The sequence below is a fragment of the Bos taurus genome, chromosome 1, assembly GCF_002263795.3.
Source record: "Bos taurus isolate L1 Dominette 01449 registration number 42190680 breed Hereford chromosome 1, ARS-UCD2.0, whole genome shotgun sequence".
In the NCBI taxonomy this organism is placed as follows: Eukaryota; Metazoa; Chordata; class Mammalia; order Artiodactyla; family Bovidae; genus Bos; species Bos taurus.
The window spans coordinates 24,854,412-24,876,097 of record NC_037328.1 but is presented as its reverse complement, the minus strand read 5'-3'; the positions used below and the strand labels follow the sequence as shown (position 1 = coordinate 24,876,097).

Here is a 21,686-nt window from a genome sequence, read left to right as displayed (position 1 = left end):
TATATAAATACATTAAAATTAATTGTTATGCTTGTTAAACTTAAAGCCCTGAAACATGTCATATGCACATGGTCTGGGAGCATGTATGCCCGTCAGTCAGGGAGGGGAAGTGGAGTGAGAACTCTCTGAGAAACGCTTTCTGGTGACATGAATATGGACAAGATCCACACTGTTTTCATTACACTTCTGAAGATAGATTCATTGTTCCCCTTGTAACGCACTAGCACCCACATACACAGGGCTACATTTTCATTCTGTCTGCATCTCCACCTGCCGAGTGACATCTGGGCAGCGTGACATTCGGAGCAGAGATATCCCTTATAGCAGCTTTGCCAGTCTGAATTTCCCCTCCTTTCATTAGGAGAACAGCAGGTTGGACCTCGGTTGTAACCTCCGAAAATCTGGCATGCCTGGCTCTCCAAATGTCACCTATCTATCTCTGGACTTTTCCTCCCCTGGCAAGATGAAAAGCCTGGAGAAATGACTCCCTCCTATCAGATTGCAGAATGCTGATTTATTTAGCAAATAAGGACTATATCTATTTTAGGGTAAACATTCAAAAAAGTAGTTGAGAAAACAGGTGAAGGAGATTAAAGGGTACAACCTACCAGTTATAAAATGTCAGTTACAAGAAAGTAACAGACAGCAGAGGGAATATAGTCCGTGTTTTATAACAACTTCGTATCTTGTGTAATCTATAAAAACATTGAATCACTACATTGTATGCCTGAAACTAACGTAATATTGTAAGTCAACAATACTTCAATGAAATGTAGTTGAAAGCAGCTAATATACCATATAACACAACAACAGCCTCTGCTTTTCATAACTGCTTTGACTTTTTCTATTCTTTGATATTCTAACACTGACAAGTTTTTTCCCCAATATACTTTGGGCTAGAACAAGCAATCACACACTCACACAAATACACGTGTGTATATGCATGTGTATGTATATGCATGTACACACACATACATTTTATGTAAATTGGTCAAGCTATTTGAAACTGGTCAAGTTATTTGAAATCAAAATTGGGCAGCTTGTGCTAGCTTGTTATGTAAATCATCTGCTGCAAACATGGATTAGGTCAAGCCAACTGCCTTTGATGTCCCATAATGAGACTCACTTCAGCACTCTGCTTCTTTGTTGGGCTAAGTCTCCAGGTTAATTGTCATTCTCCAAATAAATAAAAATCCCCTGTCCTGTAAATAGGTCCAGAGAGAAAACTGAGTGACTTTTAGGGCTTTTCTTTTCCTGTCTCTTGCAACAACATGGTTTTCCATCTTAATGAAGTCATGGCCTTTTATGAGATTAGAGAACCTTGTCTCCTATTGAAGGAGCCATAAGAAAAAAGTGAGCACAAATTGCTCACTCTCAGTTTATAAGCTGATTAATTTACTGCTTTAGCTGCTGTGGAAATGTGTTCCATTTGAGCAGAGTGAACTGCATATTTTTTGAGTTTTCTTGTCTAACTGGCAAGAAAGATGTGATTTATATGCATAGGGGTTTGCTTCTGAATGGGCTGAGAGAAGTATGCATAAATGTGATGTTCCAACAGGAGGGGAAGAAGGGGTTAACACTGTGGTTTCCCCATTGCAGGTAAATCCTCAAGGGAGAGCAAGCTGGTGACTCATTTATATTCTAAATAGAGAACAGCTGCCTATTTATGCAATGTTAAGACCTTCAAAAATATGGTAACAGGGTGGTGAGCACCCCTACAATATCCGGTCCTGGCAGCAAATGGTGTTTTGGCAGGCCCTCAATCTGTTCCAAAATGACACATCTGGCCAGTTGGAGGACCTTCTCCAGAATGGTCTATTCACAAATCATAAGCCAAAAAGCCTCGGCTCAAATGGCACTTAAGACCACTGCAAATCATTCAGAAACACAGTATTACATCAATTTGCAACAAACCAAATTAAGACCAAAAAAAAAAAAAAAAAGGTCCTTTGACATGGGAGACAAAAAAGGAGAAAAATATCATAACAAACTAAGGGCTGCTACTCTTAAACAATATAACATGTGTTTATGGCATTCACACAAAAAAAGAAAATGACTCCAATTTGCAAATGAAGCCAAGGAATTGAACATCAACTGTAATTTTAGGCTTTCAGACTATTCACCCAGAGAGTAGGGTGAGATAATAGTATAATTGGTACTGTACCCTCTTCAACTTGTAAAAGGCTCTTTGGGGGTTTGTAGAATAATTCATTTTTGCTCAGTGATACCATTTCTTTCACCCTGTGTCTTTGGGGGTAGTAAAATATTTTCTTTTCTCTCAAGTAAGACACTTTGGAGAAAAATAACCCTTTCAGCAGAGTCTAGCACAGCAACAAAGAATCTTAGGAATAAGTCTATTTTTTTTTTTTTTGGTCTTGGAAAGTTGTTCTTTTAATTGAGGGATTATTACAATATTGTTGTAGTTGATTTCTTCCATATATCAACATGGACTAGCCATAGGCAGACATCTGTCCCCTCCCTTTTGAAACTCTCTTCAAACTCCCACCCGATACTACCCCTCTAGGTTTTTCTCCATCCACCTGGAAAAGGTAATTTTTACTCTTCTCAAACTATATAAATGTTCTGACACTTGCTTATATATGTCTGAGGTTGTATACCCCTTATCAAGTATAAAAAAAGTAAAATTAAATAGTGTTTGTCTATTTTTCGCTAATTCTTAGTTTCTGTCTTGGATTTTGCCCTGTGCTTTATTACAAGTGATAAAAAAACAGGAGGTGTTCTTTATAGCAAAGTATTTATATATGTGAGTAAAGGGAACTGAAACAGTTCCATAAATGTAAAAAAGTAAAGCGAGTCCAAATTGAGTCTATATACATTTTTTCTCATTAAGCCCCTATTCTAGGAAAAAAAAAACACAAAAAACTGAGAGCCACATTTTCACTGCGGCTTGAGAAGTAAGCCAAAACAAGAACAGGCAGCAATATGTGTATTACCTAGAGCTCCAAACAAAGTCTTTAAATAGGGTGAAAAGAAATCAACATGAACTGAAAAGAATCTGGTTAAAATGACAAAAGCTGGCAGTGGGGTAGTGGTAAGCAGTACTTAGAGGAAAAAAAATAACAGGTAGACTTTTGATACAGTACGTGCTTTGCAGATCTAAGTTTAGAATACAAGGGCTCAAATCTCCATGGGGAAAAACAGAAATGTTAGTTGGCTAGAACCCAAATATTCATTTCTGTATACGAGCTGAGAAGCACAAATGAGAGTTCACTGAGCTAGTTATAGCCTAGATTAGACCTGAATTCTTTTGACATTAACATGCACAGTGACTTAGAAAGTTATTCTGGAACATCAATAGATTGAGAATTACTAGTGTGTTTGATATGATAGAGTTCCTATTCATGACATAAATATCTATAACAAATTATTTCAGTTCTACAGGAATATACTGAATACTACAATATACTTCACACAGTCTTATAAAATGGTTAAGGAATACTGTATTAAACAAAGATGACATGATGGTGCCTGTGGAAGGCTTTGGAATGACCTATTTATTGTGGAAGGTAAGTTTAGAGTGTGAATCCTGTCTGACTCTAGAAGGAGATGGCAACCCACTCCAGTGTTCTTGCCTGGAGAATCCCAGGGACGGAGGAACCTCGTGGGCTGCTGTCTATGGGGTCTCACAGAGTCAGACACGACTGAAGCAACTTAGCAGCAGCAGCAGCAGACCCTACATAAAGTCATTATGCTAGAATGATTTGTAACATCACCTGCATCTATTCTTCCTGTCACCACTGCCCTAGTTAGGGTGTCTTATCTCTTCCTTAATTACTTCAAGAGTATTCTATTTAAACTTTTCTTCTGATTTGTCTTTTAATCTCTCTACTGTGACTATTATGAGTTTGCTGAAGTGTACATACGATTACAGCCATTATTTTTCATAATTTTTAAAAGGCTCTTAAGAAAAAATTCTCTTCTTAATGTGACACCAGAGTTGTATAGAATGAGGTCATCAATTATATTTTCAGGCTCATCACATACATTCCAGCAACCCTCCTATACTAGACACACAGAGGACCATCTCACTATCAATGTATATTAGCATATATAATTTTTCTACTTGAAAATCTTCCCTAGGTAACTCTTAGTCCCCATACTTTTCCCTATTTCTTTAAACACATACTGTCCCTTTGGTGTCAGTTTCAGATTCACTCATGTGAGATTTCTTTTTATATATACATTGGACTAGGTGGTGGTGGTGGTTTAGCCACTAAGCTGTGTTTGACTCTTTGTGACCCCATGGACTATAGCTCGCCAGGCTCCTCTGTCCATGGGATTTCCCAGGCAAGAATTCCTGGGAAGAAATGGCAAGAATGAAGCCATTCCTAAAAGTGGTACACATTATTTTCGCATCCTCAGCAGCAGCAGCCCCAGCATCACCTCTCACGATGGGCGATGTAATCCCAGCCAGCCTGAAGCTCAGGTCCTTGTCTCTACCTCCCAGGAAGTGCACTGTCTCTCTCAGCTGCACTAAATGGCTGCTATCAGCAGCCATGCTGTGACCCCAGGGGGAGCACCAGTGTCAGGATAAAACTAAGACTCTGCACACTAGAAAAAAAATCTGGGTTCTTGATGCCATAACTGAACAAATCAATCCTAAAGACTGTGTCAAATCAGGACTTGCTACTTCCGTGAACCAAAGAAATTCTTCCATTCATTCATGAAGTAGAAGTCACTCAGTCATGTCTTACTCTTTGCGACCCCATGGACTGTAGCCTCCCAGGCTCCTCTGTCTATGGGGATTCTCCAGGCAAGAATCCTGGAGTGGGTTGCTATTTCCTCCAGGGGATCTTCCCAACCCAGGGATCGAACCCAAGTCTCCTGCATTGCTGGTGGATTCTTTACCATCTAAGCCACCAGGGAAGCTCTTTCATTCATAGGCCAGTTTAAATAAAGTTGTCCCTTTCAACTGAAAGTTCCCCACTGACAAGCTATAATAATGCTGCATTTTTCTGAAGTTGCAATGACCAAAAACCTACTATATCTACAGAGGAAACATCATTCACAACAAACCACATTATTATATTTGGTACAATCAAGCAAGGTATGGTCAGAGTGGACAGGCCAGTCACCCACTACATAGACAACACAATCTGATATTTAGGGAACAAGTCACAAGTGGTTTCTTCTGCACAGAAGGGGAATGGGAAAGAAAGAACTCAGTGGGGCGACATCCTGCTACCGCTGTGCAAGCTGACACTCTGGCACTTCTGCAACACGCTGACAATTCCAAAATGAGAAGCTCTCGCCCCTCCTCATCTCACTATGATTCCCTGTGCAAGCAAATCCACTCAGCAAATGGTCCAGTTAAACCAGCACTATGAATTGGAGCATGATGAATGAACAAGGATACCCTGTGACTCACCCATTTCAAGCCATAACATTTTGTGAAGCCTAGAAATCTGCAGGGAATAAAACATACAAACATACAACTCACCCAGGAGGAATGGCCAGCTCCAAATGTCTTAGCCAAGTCTCTATTCTTGAATCCTTTTTTTAGCCCTGTTCTGTTCTTATCCGCAATATAATCTGAAGTCCCCCTAACAGTGCCAAGTCTTCCTTAATGGTTTCCATTAATGTTTAAAACTTGCTGAAGGATTCTTAGAAATTGCATGGAAACATTGTGCTGTCTGTAATTTCTATCTGTAACCTCTGTAATGCATATGTTCTCCTTGGGGACCAAGTGTTGAGATCATTCATAAACTCTTGGATCACACGTGGCACTGCAAACTGGTGACATCTGACCATGGCAGACTCGAGGCCTGTCTCTGGTAATCATTTCCTTTGGTTTGAGTTAAGGAGCCAGCAGTTGGCTCGCCTTCAACACTTGGAAGTCCTATTTTTTGCAAAGCCTAGCATCTGATATTTGACAGGGATCTGCATACCCTATCCATTAACTTGAGAGGAAGTTGCGGATTGAGGCTAATTAATGTTTAATCAGTTTCTCTTTTTTCTTCCCTTAAAGTGCCGTTGTCCACAAAATTGGTTATGTTGATCTCTCTAGAATAACAGAAAACTTAAAGACAGAAGGGCAGCTTAGAGGCTGTGCCCAAATATAGTGTGTCAGGAGGAAGACCTCATGCAGGATGGAGGGCGCTGGCCTAAACGTGTTCAAGGCAGCCTTCCTTCACTGTAAGACAAAAACTCTCCACATCCCCAAAATGTTCTATTCTGCTACCCAATTTGCTTCCAGGACCTGCCCTTTTGCGAATTTCAGTCTTGGTCACAAAGATGGCTATAACTCTGGATAATGGAGGAAATAATACGTTGAATTTAATATTCAGATCTGACAAAGACTAGTCAAAAAAAAAAAAAAATCAAATGATCTTTCTCAAGGTGGTAACAAAGGGAAACATCAGATTATTTCAAGCTAAAATACTGTCCCTGACTTTCTTCAATCTGGGTTGGGGCATAAATAAATAAATAATCACAACATCTTCATAGGATTTACATTTACAGGATGATTACAAATAACCATCTGTCTGCCTCTAGCTCTTCAATCTGGTTCATGTCCCATTAGCCTTAAGTCTTCAGTTAAAGCGGTTAGGCTGTTAGGTATTAGTTAGGTTTGTTAAAGGTCTTGTAGAGTGTTTTTTTCCCCACTATTTCCCATTTCTCTTCCTACCCCTTTCTCTTTCACCTCATTTAGCTCTTACTGTTAGATCAAAGAACACGAAAAATTAAAATGGACAAATCTCATTTATACACAGATATATATCCGTGTAAAAATTTTTAATTCAATATATTTCTGTTTATGTATAATTTTAAACTTAAAATATGTATAAGTATATACTTGAATTCAAACTTCCATATTCACTACTGCCTTAATGCTACATCTGCCAATTTGAATAAAGGAATAAAGAGCACCATTCAGTAAATATTAATGTGCTGCTTTATTCTGGATCCCAATAGATTACCATTCTCCTCCCACCTTGTTAGTCTTTATCTGAAGGTATTAGCTTTTACAACATTCTAACACTGTGTAGTTCAGCAGCTTTTTCCTGTCATTTCACCCTCTCCTAGTATCACGGGTTAGTGCTCTGATATTTCTCTTCCATGGTGTATTCTGATGTGCCTGATCAACATGAATTACAATGCCAAGTAACTGCCAGATGTCATGAGTTATAAACTCAATAGTCTAAGGATTATTACACATTAGGACACCCCACAGTGCAAGGGTGTCCTGGAATTTATGTGTTATTTATTACCTATTGGCAGGGTCTCCAAGTAATCTCACCCCTGCTGATGAAATGAGGGTTGGAAGAAGAGGAAGGTCAAGGTCAACCTTCCTTGTCACAAATGCCAGTTACTTTGAAACTACTGTTGCTCTACCTTTATCGCCCTCTGCCTGAAACAACAAATTTTTGAATAAGTGCAGTATATATTATAATGCATCTATGGGCTTTCAGCATAATTCTGCTGCTTTCACGATTTCCATCACTTCACCTATTTTAACAATACATTTCATAACACAATCATTAGAGGTCTGATTTAGAGTGCAACCATGAGGCTCACCATAATTCATGAACTTAAAAATGACCACTGGAAGAGTATGCTGTTTATTACCCAGTTTCACACTTGAACATAGACCAAAGCTTAACAGCATGAAACTTACTAAATTATAATGCAACAATGAAAGTTGTTTTTTTTTTTTTTTTGCCTAAACTTGTGGGATGAGGACTCTAGTGTGCACAGCTGTTGAAATATAATTCTGTATACCTGAGATTTTCATAATAATAAAAAAAATGTTCCACATGCCTGTGGACTGTTCAGTCTTTCTCATCCAATATTAAGATTTGCATACATCTACACTGCAAAATATGGCATTACTGTAAGCTGTCAGGAATTTTGCTGACATGAATATAATTTGACATCCTATATTCTTCAGGAAATGTTCTATTTGATTACTACATGACAAGAGCTTGAAATGTTTCCTAATCCAGAATATAGCATATTTATTTTTAAATTGGCTGATTAAAAAAAGCTCTATCATCTCTCTACTCTATTCCAAAGATCCAGTAACCTTTTCTTTTGCCACCAAATGAATTCTGAATGCTGCGGTTAACATTCAGCAATCTCATTACCCAATCTACCATAAATCTTCAAAAGCATCACCATGTTTTGACAGCTAAGCAGGAGAAGAGGAAGCAAGAAGCATATTCAAGCACTTTTTATGAATGCAAATGTGCTAAAGACAACATTTAAATTATTTCAGAAAAGTCATATTTTTTTAATTTTATTTATTTATTTATTTATTTATTTATTTTTTTATTTTTTAAATCTTCCAATTTTATTTTATTTTTAAACTTTACATAATTGTATTAGTTTTGCCAAATATCAAAATGAATCCGCCACAGGTATACATGTGTTCCCCATCCTGAACCCTCCTCCCTCCTCCCTCCCCATACCATCCCTCTGGGTCGTCCCAGAAAAGTCATATTATGGACAACAACCAGAAAACAATGTGCTTGAACCTATGAGTAGCACAATCTCTTTTGTTTCTGACACTAAGTCCACAGGCCCCCACCTCACTCATTGAATCTTGCCATGTACTCTATGAAAACAAACTGATGACAAAGAACAGTGGATATATTTTTAAGGTGTAAGTGATACTGAGTGCTCATGAACAAAATTTATGTTTTCCCTGAAGTGTTTTTTAAGTATTTTTAAATTCATGTATACTCCAATCAAACCTTCATATCTTACATGAAACTAGAAAGATGTCACATTAGTCATGGAGGTTTAGAAGAATGCCCCTCTTCCTCTGATGTGTTGTTACTCAGTCGCTAAGTTCTGTCTGACTCTTTGTGATTCCATGGACCGTACATGCCAGGCTCCTCTGCCTTCCACTATCTCCCAGAGTTTGCTTAAATTCATGTCAGTTGAGTTGGTGATGGTATCTAATCATCTCATCTTCTGTTGCCCTCTTCTCTTCATAAAGGGTCTCAGTCTTTCCCAGCATCAGGGTCTTTTTCAACGAGTTGGTTCTTCCCATCAGGTGGCCAAATTATTAGAGCTTCAGCTTCAGCATCAGTCCTTCCAATGAATATTCAGGGCTGATTTCCTTTAGGATGGACTGATTTGATCTCCTTGCTGTCCAAGGGACTCTTACGAGTCTTCTCCAGCATAGCAATTTGAAAGCATCAATTCTTTGGCACCCAGCCTTCTTTAGGCTTGAACTCTTAACATCGAACATGACTCCTAGAAAAACATCACTTTGATGATATGGACCTTTGTTGGCAAAGTGATGTCTCTGCTTTGTAATATGCTGTCTAGGTTTGTCATAGCTTTCCTTCCAAGGAGCAAGTGTCTTTTAATTTCATGGCTGCAGTCACTGTCCACAGTGCTTTTGGAGCCCAAGAAAAGAAAATCTGTCTTCCTGTGATACCCTAGAGTCAGTCTTGGTCAGCCACAGAGTATATGCTCAGTAATAAGGAAATAAAGAGTCTTCTGCTATATTTTTATTCTCTGGGATCCATGGTTATTCCTAGGACTAGGACTCAGTATACTTTTACTCTCAAAATAGTCAGGGATAAAAAATAAACAGACAGAGTCACTTTCTTCCTGCTTGGTAATGTGTCAGCTCTCTGTATGGAGATAACCACCTAGCTGCATGTGATTGCTTTGGCTTCTCTGCCTGGGAAGGGACCAAAACTTGACAAGTAAAATTTACCAGAAAGTCTGCCAAACCTCATTATTTAGTTCGAATCAAAGCTATTTATGATGCCAGACTATTAAAATTCACAAATTATTATAATTCACAAATTATTATAATTCCTAATTTTGGCCATTTTCATGCATCACATATTAGTCACTTCACCCCCCACTCTGTCCTCTAACTTTCTACAAATGGTAAAATTAGAAATTATTTTCTCAGTACTCTCCATGAACAATCACATTATAACTTCTCTGAATGTAAGGCAAAATACAAGTCTAAAATATGGGCCAAAAAAAGAAAATCTGTGGTTAACAAATGGATTAATTTTCAAAATGAATGAGTGGATCCTAAATGATCAGATGTTACCTATATTTATCCAGTGATGTCAAAAGAGCATGGCTAATACTGCCCTTGAAAAGTTTTTTTTCCACATTTGCTTAAAAGTAAGCCCTTTGCTTCCGTAAATTTCTAGGAGACATGGTTTCTGTTCATCCCCCACTGGGGATTTTTGTCAGTGGGCAAAAGAGCTGAGTGTGGAATTTGCCCTATAAGATATGTCATTCCCTACTAATATCACACAAGTAGTTGAGGAAAAATTTATTCATTTCTTCTGAAACATAACCTCTGACTTGGATAACCACATTATTTTATCCTCCATACTAAGCATTTGGGAAACAAATGGAAGCATTCCTTGTAATTATGCCAGGGCAGTTCCTGAAATCCAGGCAGAATGTTAACTTACCCTCTTTTCTTCCTGTGTGGTTTATCCTCTAAAAGTCTCTGCTGCCTCATCTTTTTCCCCTCAATCACAATTCTCAGCCACACTGGCCGTTCCTCAGGTCCTGGAACATAGCAAGCGCTTTTCCATTCTAGGGCCTTCACACTGTTTTATATTTCTAAATGCACTCCAGTTCCTCTCCACCATTTGCTAGTTTCTTTCATGGGACAGGGAACTTCGAATTAATAAGTGTTTTGGAACGATTCCTTTTTGACAGAGAAGCAATATGGCATTATAGTTTAAATAATGGGCTTAGTCAGAGGCCTGGGTTTGAGGCCTAGCTCTGCTATTTTATTAACTGGATGGTCTTATTCAGGTCTCTCAGCCATATTAAGCCTCAACTTCTCCCTCCATAAAATGGGGATATTAAATATTTATGTCTTTGGATAGTTATGAAGAATAAACAGATGGATCTCTGTAAAGTACACTATTAAATAAAACATTTCAGAAATGAGAATTATTATTGTTAGGAATACTAGTAAAAAAGAAGGATCTTGCGATCTTATTTTTGTATCTGATTCTAAATGAGCTTAATGATGTCAATTTTTAATTCTTCTGAGTATCAAATGGTTAATAATCTTCAAGAACTCTAGCTTGTGTATAAAAAATTCCTCTTTTAAGGTCTTGAGGGTCAGAGGGTTAACTACTATGCAGTTGCTACTGGATGGTGGTAATTACTGTGAGTACTGTCAGAGTTGGCATTCATATATAACAGTATAATCCTAAAGTCTAAAGTGTTTAGGTATTACTGTAAATGTGCTCAGTTGCTCAGTCATGCCTGACGTTGCGACCCCATGGACTGTGGCCCACCAGGCTCCTCTGTCCAAGGGATTTCCCAGGCAAGATTACTGGAATGGGTTGCTGTTTCCTCCTCCAGGAGATCTTCCTGACTCAGGGATGGAACCCACGTCTCTGTCTCTTGTGTCTCCTGAATGGCAGGAAGATTCTTTACCACTGTGCCACTTGGAAAGCCCTTAGGTATTATTATTTATGTTGTAAAATATTAACTGGGGAATAAAATGTCACTGGTCCCTCCAAATCAAAAAGTTTAATTTACTCAATAAGGTTTATCCAATTTACTTCTAAAAGGTGATTTTAAATGATGTTTAACTTGGCTTTGTTTAATTGATAACAAATAAACTAGGTATTTTCATTTTTCTATCAGTTCTTAGTTGTAATCACTATTTTGAGATAATAGAAGAGCTTTTTAACTCATTTGTTTCTTTTTAATTTACTAAGTGGGAACCAACTATTTTGATGGTGACAGATGCTATGTGTCTCTTACACTTAGAAGTACAAGATATTTCTAGCAGAGATCTTGCCCTCAAAGTGCTAAAGAGATTTAAGGAAAGTTATCAAATATAACTCAAAAACCACAACTGGAAAGAAAAAAAAAAAAGCATTCAGCCATTCAGCATCAAAGAACAACATTGAAAATGCATTAAAATATAAAGGAGGGAAAGTGTTTTCAAAAGGAAGGCATTTTCACAGGGCCAGCTTCAGGGTGAGTTTGGAATATGCACTGTATGCTTTAATTAATTACAAAAAAGAAAGAAACATGCTGGAATGTGCTTGCATGTACAAAACACAATCTCTGGAAGGACATGCAAGAAATGAGTAATAACAAAGCCTTTTCAAAGAAAACCAAAAGTGGGAAGGGAGTGATGAGACAGGAAGACTTCACTATACACACAAATGTATCAATTAGTTACAAATATACATATATATTTTACAGTGTATAAAGAAAAAATAATTTTGACTCCAAGTGTTTTCAAAGAATACCATCTGCTCCAATTGGATTCAACACAGAGAGTTGTATGAGGGTATGGAAACCTGGTTTCTGACTAGAGTCACTCGGTGACCCAAAGTGCAAGTTTACAGGAGGATGGTGCTTTGAAATACAAATGTCAACACAGTATCTGTAGAATGGTAATAAGACTCACCTTAGAGATCAAAATACATAACTTGGTTAATTAGCTCCTTTTTTAAGACAGAATAAAATTTCAGAAAAAAAATTAACATTGAGAAGGTCTCTTCAGTTAAGATGAATTGAAGGCCAACTCTGAGGCAGGTACAAGGGACATAAAGGTAAGATGAGAAACTTTTGATCTAGACTAAGGCATGTTAAGTGCCTCATCAGAGGACTGGATAAAAAATAAGGAAGTTATAGGGGAAGGAGCAAGCAGTGCTGACTGTGCTCTAGATGAGACAGGCTGAAAGCCATCACAGATATTTACTGTCAATCATATTCCAATAAAACCAAAATATCACTTATTTTGAAAAAGTTCCTAAATTTCTTCCGAATTATAAGTTGTGATTCCATAATCCCACTGTAAATACATGAATCAAGAAAACTATAAATGATTCCTCCTTCAAAAATAAAAACATCTCCATTTGAAGGTTCTTTATGGAGTTTAATTTAGAGGAAATGTGAAAACTTTTTAATAAAAATTTTGGTTTCTATCTTTGATATGTTTATGCCTTTTATATTCATGATTTGAACATATAAAAACATCATGAGTTTTTTATTTTAAAATTGGACAAAAGGATACATGTTTATAGAGGTTAAGTATAATGATTTGCTAATATAGTTTTACTTATAAAATGGTGGTATAGTCCATCATAAACAATATAATTAACTCTTAAGGAAACTTTCTCTATACCAATACATTCAGTTTTGTCTAATTCTTAGGTTTATGATAATTTAAGCTCATTAAAATGTTAGTTAAAACTCATTAAATGCGTACTGAGAGGTAACAGCTTCATTACTGTAATATGATATAAAGAAAAGAAAATGCTTTATTATCATTCAACTGTTTTCAAAACTGAATATATTTGCATAATAAAAGGTTCACTGTATATTTTCAATAGTCTTCAAAAATTAAGCAATAATTTAAAAATGTATTTTCTAAAATTAACTTTCTTCCTGCAGAGTTCTGGTTATTGTTTTTTTTTCCCCCCATTAGGAAAAGTGGTCATATTAGAGATGGTGGTTATTAGAGACAGAAAATCATTTGAGGTAATACTAAAATACACTAACACAGTCTTTATTTCTTTCAGAATATTTTTAATGTTTAGGTAGAAAAGGATTTCTGGGCTCCCCAGGTGGTGCCAGTGGTAAAGAACCCACTACCAATGAAGGAGACATGAGACGTGGGTTCCATCCCTGGGTTGGGAAGACCCCCTGGAGGAGGAAAGGGCAATCCAGTCCTGTATCCTTGCTTGGAGAATCCCACGGACAGAGAAGCCTGGTGGGTTACGGTCCATAGGGTTGCAAATAGTAGGACATGACTGAAGTGACGTAGCATGCATGCACAGAATAGGATTTCCCTACAACAATAGATATCTTAATCAAATATTACATTTAACTGCCTTCACTAGATATTATTTCAGTGCCTTGAATGACCAAAAAGAGTCAGATGGAAACTAGATAGAAAATTAACCATATATCCAATATAGATATAATTATTTAATGATTCTCTCTAGCAGTAGCTTATTGCTGAGGGTTAAGATGTGGAAAATTCCTATAGTGATTTTGTTGTGTTCTCCTCCAAATCCTACATAATGAAATCAATACCATTAAAGCACTGCAATAACATACCTAAGTGTGCATTTGTGTTCTGAGATACTTTCCTAATTTACTTCACACTAGCCATTGCTCTTGCCTATAAGTGGCCAGAAACTTCTTTTCTAAAATATGGTCAATATCACTCAAAAATGGAATTCCCCTAGACACAAATTCTTCACGGTTAATCTCTTTCAGTCCTGGTTTCATGCTAATGACTCTAAAATGAATGCCTCCAAATGAATGAGCTCCCTAGAACTTCAGACTTATATTCACTTGCCTGTTTGACATCACCCCTTGCACATCTAATAGCATCTGGAATTTAACATGCCCAAAATTGAATTCTTGTTCTTTGTCACACAAATCTTCATTCCCCAATGTTCTGCATCTTTGCCTGTGGTACAAAAGTGTATAAGTCACTCAAGAAATTATTGTTTTTCCTCCATTTCTGTTACCTGTCACCCATGAACATTCCCCCGCATACACACACATCATTTTGTTCATCAGAAAGGCCCAATGACCAAGAGATTTATCCAGAATCTATTTTTTTCTTTACCTCTAATCCTGTCACCTGGTCTCAGTCACTGTCGTCCCTCATGGAATACTGGAGCTGACTCTTAACAACAATGGTTGTTAACAATAAGAGAGCTTATTAACAATAAGCTTAACAATAAGAGACCTTATTCTTAGATTGGTTGATAAGGAGACAAGGGCCCTCAGGGGAGGAGAAAGGAACAAAGGTTTTTGGCTTTTTTTCTGTGACTGCTTTGTCTTAGTCACATAATTCATTAGTTGTTATGACAACAATCTATTCTGCCTAAGACTAGTTTTCTTTAAGTCCAGAGCTAATGATAACACATTAGGAAAGGAGAAAAGGAAAGATATAAGCATCTGAATGCAGAATTCCAAGGAATAGCAAGGAGAGACAAGAAAGCCTTCCTCAGCCATCAGTGTAAAGAAATAGAGGAAAACAACAGAATGGGAAAGACTAGAGATCTCTTCAAGAAAATTAGAGATAACAAGGGAACATTTCATACAGAGATGGGCTCGATAAAGGACAGAAATGGTATCAACCTACAGAAACAGACGATATTAAGAAGAGGTGGCAAGAATACACAGAAGAACTGTACAAAAAAAGATCTTCACGACCAAGATAATGACAGTGGTGTGATAACTGACCTAGAGCCAGACATCTTGGAATGTGAGGTCAAGTGGGCCTTAGAAAGCATCACTATGAACAAAGCTAGCGGAGGTGATGGAATTCCAGTTGAGCTATTTCAAATCCTGAAAGATGATGCTGTGAAAGTGCTGCACTCAGTATGCCAGCAAATTTGGAAGACTCAGCAGTGGCCACAGGACTGGAAAAGGTCAGTTTTCATTCCAATCCCAAAGAAAGGCAATGCCAAAGAATGCTGAAACTACCACACAATTGCACACATCTCACATGCTAGTAAAGTAATGCTCAAAATTCTCCAAGTCAGGCTTCAGCAATACGTGAACTGTGAACTTCCAGAAGATCAAGCTGGTTTTAGAAAAGGCAAAGGAACAAGAGATCAAATTGCCAACATTCGCAGGATCATGGAAAAAGCAAGAAATTTCCAGAAAAAACATCTATTTCTGTTTTATTGACTATGCCAAAGCCTTTGACTATGTGGATCACTATAAACTGTGGAAAATTCTGAAAGAGATGGGAATATCAGACCACTTGACCTGCCTCTTGAGAAACCTATATGCAGGTCAGGAAGCAACAGCTAGAACTGGACATGGAACAACAGACTGGTTCCAAATAGGAAAAGGAGTACATCAAGGCTGTATATTGTCATCCTGCTTATTTAACTTATATGCAGAGTACATCATGAGAAACGCTGGGCTGGAAGAAGCACACACTGGAATCAAGATTGAGGGGACAAATATCAAGAACCTCAGATATGCAGATGATACCACCCTTATGGCAGATAGTGAAGAGGAACTAAAAAGCCTCTTAATGAAATTGAAAGAGGAGAGTGAAAAAGTTGGCTTAAAGCTCAACGTTCAGAAAACAAAGATCATGGCATCTGGTCCCATCACTTCATGGGAAATAGATGGGGAAACAGTGGAAACAGTGTCAGATTTTATTTTTGGGGGCTCCAAAATCACTGCAGATGGTGATTGCAGCCATGAAATTAAGAGACGCTTACTCCTTGGAAGGAAAGTTATGACCAACCTAGATAGCATATTCAAAAGCAGAGACATTACTTTGCCACCAGAGGTCCGTCTAGTGAAGGCTATGGTTTTTCCAGTGGTCATGTATGGATGTGAGAGTTGGACTGTGAAGAAAGCTGAGCACCGAAGAATTGATGCTGTTGAACTATGGTGTTGGAGAAGACTCTTGAGAGTCCCTTGGACTGCAAGGAGATCCAACCAGCCCATTCTGAAGGAAATCAGTCCTGGGATTTCTTTGGAAGGACTGATTCTAAAGCTGAAACTCCAATACTTTGGCCACCTCATGTGAACAGTTGACTCATTGGAAAATACTCTGATGCTGGGAGGGATTGCGGGCAGGAGGAGAAGGGATGACAGAGGATGAGATGGCTGGATTGCATCACCGACATGATGGACATGAGTTTGAGTGAACTCTGGGAGTTGGTCATTGACAAGGAGGCCTGGCATGCTGCCATTCATGGGGTCGGAAAGAGTCAGACATGACTGAGTGACTGAACTGAACTGACTGAATGATAACACAACAAAACAACTCATCTTGCTCAAGGGTATGATCATCCTTAAGCTCTGTTCAGTTCAGTTCAGTCACTCAGTCCTGTCCAACTCTTTGTGATCCCTTTGACTGCAGCATGCCAATCTTCCCTGTCCATCACCAATCACCAACTCCCAGAGCTTACTCAAACTCATCTCCATCACATCGGTGATGCCATCCAAACATTTCACCCTCTGTTGTCCCCTTCTCCTCCCTCCTTCTCTTTCCCAGCATCAGGGTCTTTTCCAATGAGTCAGTTCTTCGCATCAGGTGTCAAAGTACTGGAGTTTCAGCTTCAGCATCAGTCCTTCCAATGAACACCCAGGACTGATCTCCTTTAGGATGGACTGGTTAGATTTCCTTGCAGTCCAAGGGGCTTTCAAGAGTCTTCTCCAACACCACAGTTCAAAAGCATCAATTTGTCAGCACTCAGCTTTCTTTATAGTCCAACTCTCACATCTGTACATGACTACTGGAAAAACCATAGCTTTGACTAGACACACCTTTGTTGGTAAAGTAATGTCTGCTTTTTAATACGCTGTCTAGGTTGGTCATAACTTTTCTTCCAAAGAGTAAGCGTCTTTTAATTTCATCGCTGCAGTCACCATCTGCAGTGATTTTGGAGCCCCCTAAAAATAAAATTTCTCACTGTTTCCATTGTTTCCCATCTATTTGCTCTGTATTGATTATATAACAATAATGTATCTTGCTTGAGGACATGTTTCTCCTTCTTGACAATAATCTTCTGACTACTCTTGTTACCTTAAGATATATGTCGTGGGAGTGGGTCTGGTAAGACCTTTCTACTGTTATTAAACAATCAAAAAACTATATAAAGCCTTGATAAGACTAGCAAGTAAGGCATGCTCCGCTCCCTTCCAGTGTCTATTTCAGAAGCTTTCTCTAGCCCTTTTCACTTTAATAAAACTTTTGCCACATGTAGCTCTGCGTTACTGAATCCGCATATTTGATTTCCTTCGGAGATCATGAATCTGACACTGTTCACCGTAAGATATCACAATCTTATTTTTACTCATCTTACAGTCAATTTTTCACATAGTTGACAGAGTAACCTCATTAAAATTATAAAGCAAATCTTGCCATCCTTCTGCTTAAGGTTCGTCTCCAAAAGACGAACCACATCTAGAAAACAACCAAATCCTTACTGTGGCCTACAAGGCATCTTGAGATATGGACTCTCATGGCACTTATTCCTCTTGCTCTCTCTCCCTCAGCCACAATGGCACTTCTCTTCTTCTAGATAGACAAAGACTTCTTCAGGTCCTTTAATATTATCCACTGTGAAATATTCTTCTCCAAAGCCTTCCTTTTGCCTCTCCTCTTCTTGTCCAACAAATCTCAGTTTATGTACCAAATCATTGAGTTCCTCTTTTATGACTATCCCATCTAAAGAAGCAAAAAGATCACACATATCAAACCCTTCTGGTATTTTTCCCCTGCATATCACATATCACTATGTGAAGTCATTCTTATCTGCTTACTTATTCATTATCTCTTTGCCTTCAGTAGAACATAAGCCATCTCCATGGAAGCAAGGAGGAGGACCTCTTTCATTGTTTATTGTTATATCTCCAAGTGTCTAGAATGGTATTCTTGGCACACAGTAAGTTCAAAGTAAATATTTACTGAATGACTAGATGAATGAGGAATTTCAATTCATTATTAAGATAAGACTAAACTGGATACAGCTGATTATTACATATGCATCTTTAGTAGAAAGTTTCTAAACTGACTGATTTACTCAATAAATGTACAGGAAGTTGTGTGTCTTTGTTTTAGTAAAAAATAATCTATCTATTTATCTATATCTATCTATCTATCTATCTATATATATATATAGAGAGAGAGAGAGAGAGTATGCTTTGAGGGGCATTATTGTAGAATGATCTCCCAGTAGTGGAACATCAGTAGTTTCTCATTTTCAAAGTTAAAAACTAATTCACAAATTTCACATTATTCAAATGGTCAGAAAAAAATGTCAGAAATTTATATCACTGCTTACCACAATCATAATCTTTTCAAGATCATGTTCTGCATGTTATTTAAAAATATCTCAATTATCTAGTTAGGTGGGATAAATCGATGTCAAATAATGGTCAAGGTTTCTTGCCTATAAGGTCAATGGAAACCCCACAGTGATCCTGTGGCATAGGTAGTTTTATGGATGAAAAGTCACAAGTTCCAAGATGCCAAATTCATCCAGTTAGTAAAAAAAGGGATGAGAATTTGAAAGATAATTTTTGTCATTCTAGAGCTTACACTTTAAGATTATTTTGATAGAAACTTAAGTATAACAGACATATTTTATAATTCATTAACATAATAATTAAAGTACATTAAAAATAATTTACATGGAAACTAAGGTCTTCATTATAATCAGTTATTGTATCATGCTGTGAGATGGTGATTTCAAAAATTAGGTTAAGTATATTTCTAATTTAAAATTCATGATGAAACTTGCTCCTTTGAATGAATCCCAATATGCACCTGATTCTGTACAAACACTTTTTCATAAAAACTAGAGAACAAAAGTGAGTGATCAGTATTATACTGGTATCTTCCTCTACAATGAACTATTGCAGCTTTTCTAACGGTAGCTCAAGTTCTTAGGATTTCAGTCTTTTTTTTTTTTTAATATGTAAGTCAATTTCTTCTTTCAACAAAAGTAAACCTTTAGTCAGACTCCTTTTTATTTTCTTTTTTTGTTCAAAAAACATGCAGCCATCTTGGAGACCATTCAGTTCTGAGAGTTACATTATCATTATGAGAGTTTTCTGCAATTATAAGTACAGACAGAACACTGCAGCGTCAGGCATTCTGTACCCTCTATAGGTTAAACCTATGGTTTTGGTGAATGAGAGTCTTTGGTCTGAGTCCCAGCACTGTTGCTTATTAGGAGTTGGGGCAGGTTATTTACCCTCTTTAAGTTTTTGCTTCTTTATCAGTTAAACTGCCATACTCAATATGCCAGCAAATTTGGAAAACGCCACAGTGGCCACAGGATTTTAAAAAGTCCGTTTTCATTCCAATCGCAAAGAAAGGAAATGTCAAAGAATGTTCAAACAACTGCACAACTGTATTCATCCCATATGCTAGAGAAGTAATGCTCAAAATTCTCCAAGCCAGGCTTCAACAGTACAGTGAACTTCCAGAGACTCAAGCTGGTTTAGAAAAGGCAGAGGAACCAGAGATCAAATTGCCAACATCTGCTGGATATTCAAAAATGCCAGAGTTCCAGAACAACATCAACTTCTGCTTTGACTATGTAAAAGCCTTTGACTGTGTGGGTCACAACAAACTGTGGAAAATTCTGAAAGAGACGGGAATACCAGACCACCTGACCTCCTGAGAAATCTGTATGCAGGTCAGGAAGCAGCAATTAGAACTGGACATGGAACAACAGAATGGTTCCAAATAGGAAAAGGAGTACGTCAAGGCTGTATATTGTCACCCTCCTTCCTTAACTTATATGCAGAGTACATCATGAGAAACACTGGGCTGGAAGAAGCACAAGCTGGAATCAAGATTGCCGGGAGAAATATCAAGAACCTCAGATATGCAGATGACACCACCCTTATGGCAGAAAATGAAGAAGAACTAAAGAGCCTCTTGATGAAAGTGAAAGAGGAGAGTGAAAAAGAGGGCATAAAAGTCAACATTCAGAAAACTAAGATCATGGCATCTGGTTCCATCACTTCATGGGAAATAGATGGGGAAACAATGGAAACAGTGACAGATTTTATTTTGGGGGCTCCAAAATCACTGCAGATAGTGACTGCAGCCATGAACGTAAAAGACGCTTGCCTCTTGGAAGAAAAGTTATGACCAACCTAGACAGGATATTAAAAAGCAGAGACATTACTTTGCCAACAAAGGTCCATCTAGTGAAAGCTTTGGTTTTGCCAGTAGTCATGTATGGATATGAGAGTTGGACCTAAAGAAAGCTGAGCTCTAACAAATTGATGATTTTGACATGTGTTGTTGGAGAAGACTCATGAGTGTCCCTTGGACTGCAAGGAGATCCAACCAGTCCATCCTAAAGGAAATCAGTCTTGAATATTCATTGGAAAGACTGATGCTGAAGCTGAAACTCCAACACTTTGGCCAATTAATGTGAAGAACTGACTCATTTGAAAAGACCCTGATGCTGGGAATGATGGAAGGTGGGAAGAGAAGGGGATGATAGAGGATGAGATGGTTGGATGGCATCACCAACTCAATGGACATGAATTTGAGTAAACTCCAGGAGTTGGTGATGGACTGGAGAGGCCTGGAGAGCTGCGGTTCACAGGGTCACAAACAGTCGGACATGACTGAGGGACTGAACTAAACTGAACTGCACTGGTTTAGACATTTACATTAATTACATTAGATTATAGTTGTGGCACTTTATTTTTGCTTTATAAAAATCAATCATTTACTTTTAGGGTTGTTTTTCTTAGTAAAAACACATAAATGGGTGAAAATTTTCAGCAAAATAAAGTGTCATAATGGTAGCAAGCAAGTGCAAAGAATGACTACTATAAAGCCAGGTGATTTTTATGCCTAATTCTTAGCAATCATTTAATTTCCACTTAAAGGTAGACATTTTATCCAAAAAATTAACTCCTTCTTAATACAAATTTTCACTATGCTCAAATTTGTAAGACATCTTCTCTTTTTATTGCTTTAATTGCTGAACAAATATTTTCATCATTTACTAGACTGGATATCTGATACTCAGTGTTATATAGCTGGTGATGCCTAAAGATTAAAATAAATCATTTTGAGAATACAAAAGAAATGTCGAAATAGAAGAGAACACAAAAGAGGTTTAGGTCCTCGGGAACCAAGAATCACCTGTTACTGACAGTTCCATCTTCCACTCTCCAAATGCCTGTTAGTAAAAGAAAAGCAGTCCAGCCCACCC

At 37.7% G+C, this 21,686-nt stretch overlaps 1 protein-coding gene across 11 annotated transcripts in view; it reads right to left on the bottom strand.

The window, feature by feature from the left end:
* ROBO2 (roundabout guidance receptor 2) overlaps positions 1–21,686 on the bottom strand; it is a 656,142-nt gene that overhangs the window by 193,088 nt on the left and 441,368 nt on the right. The gene's annotated exons all lie outside the window — the stretch shown is intronic.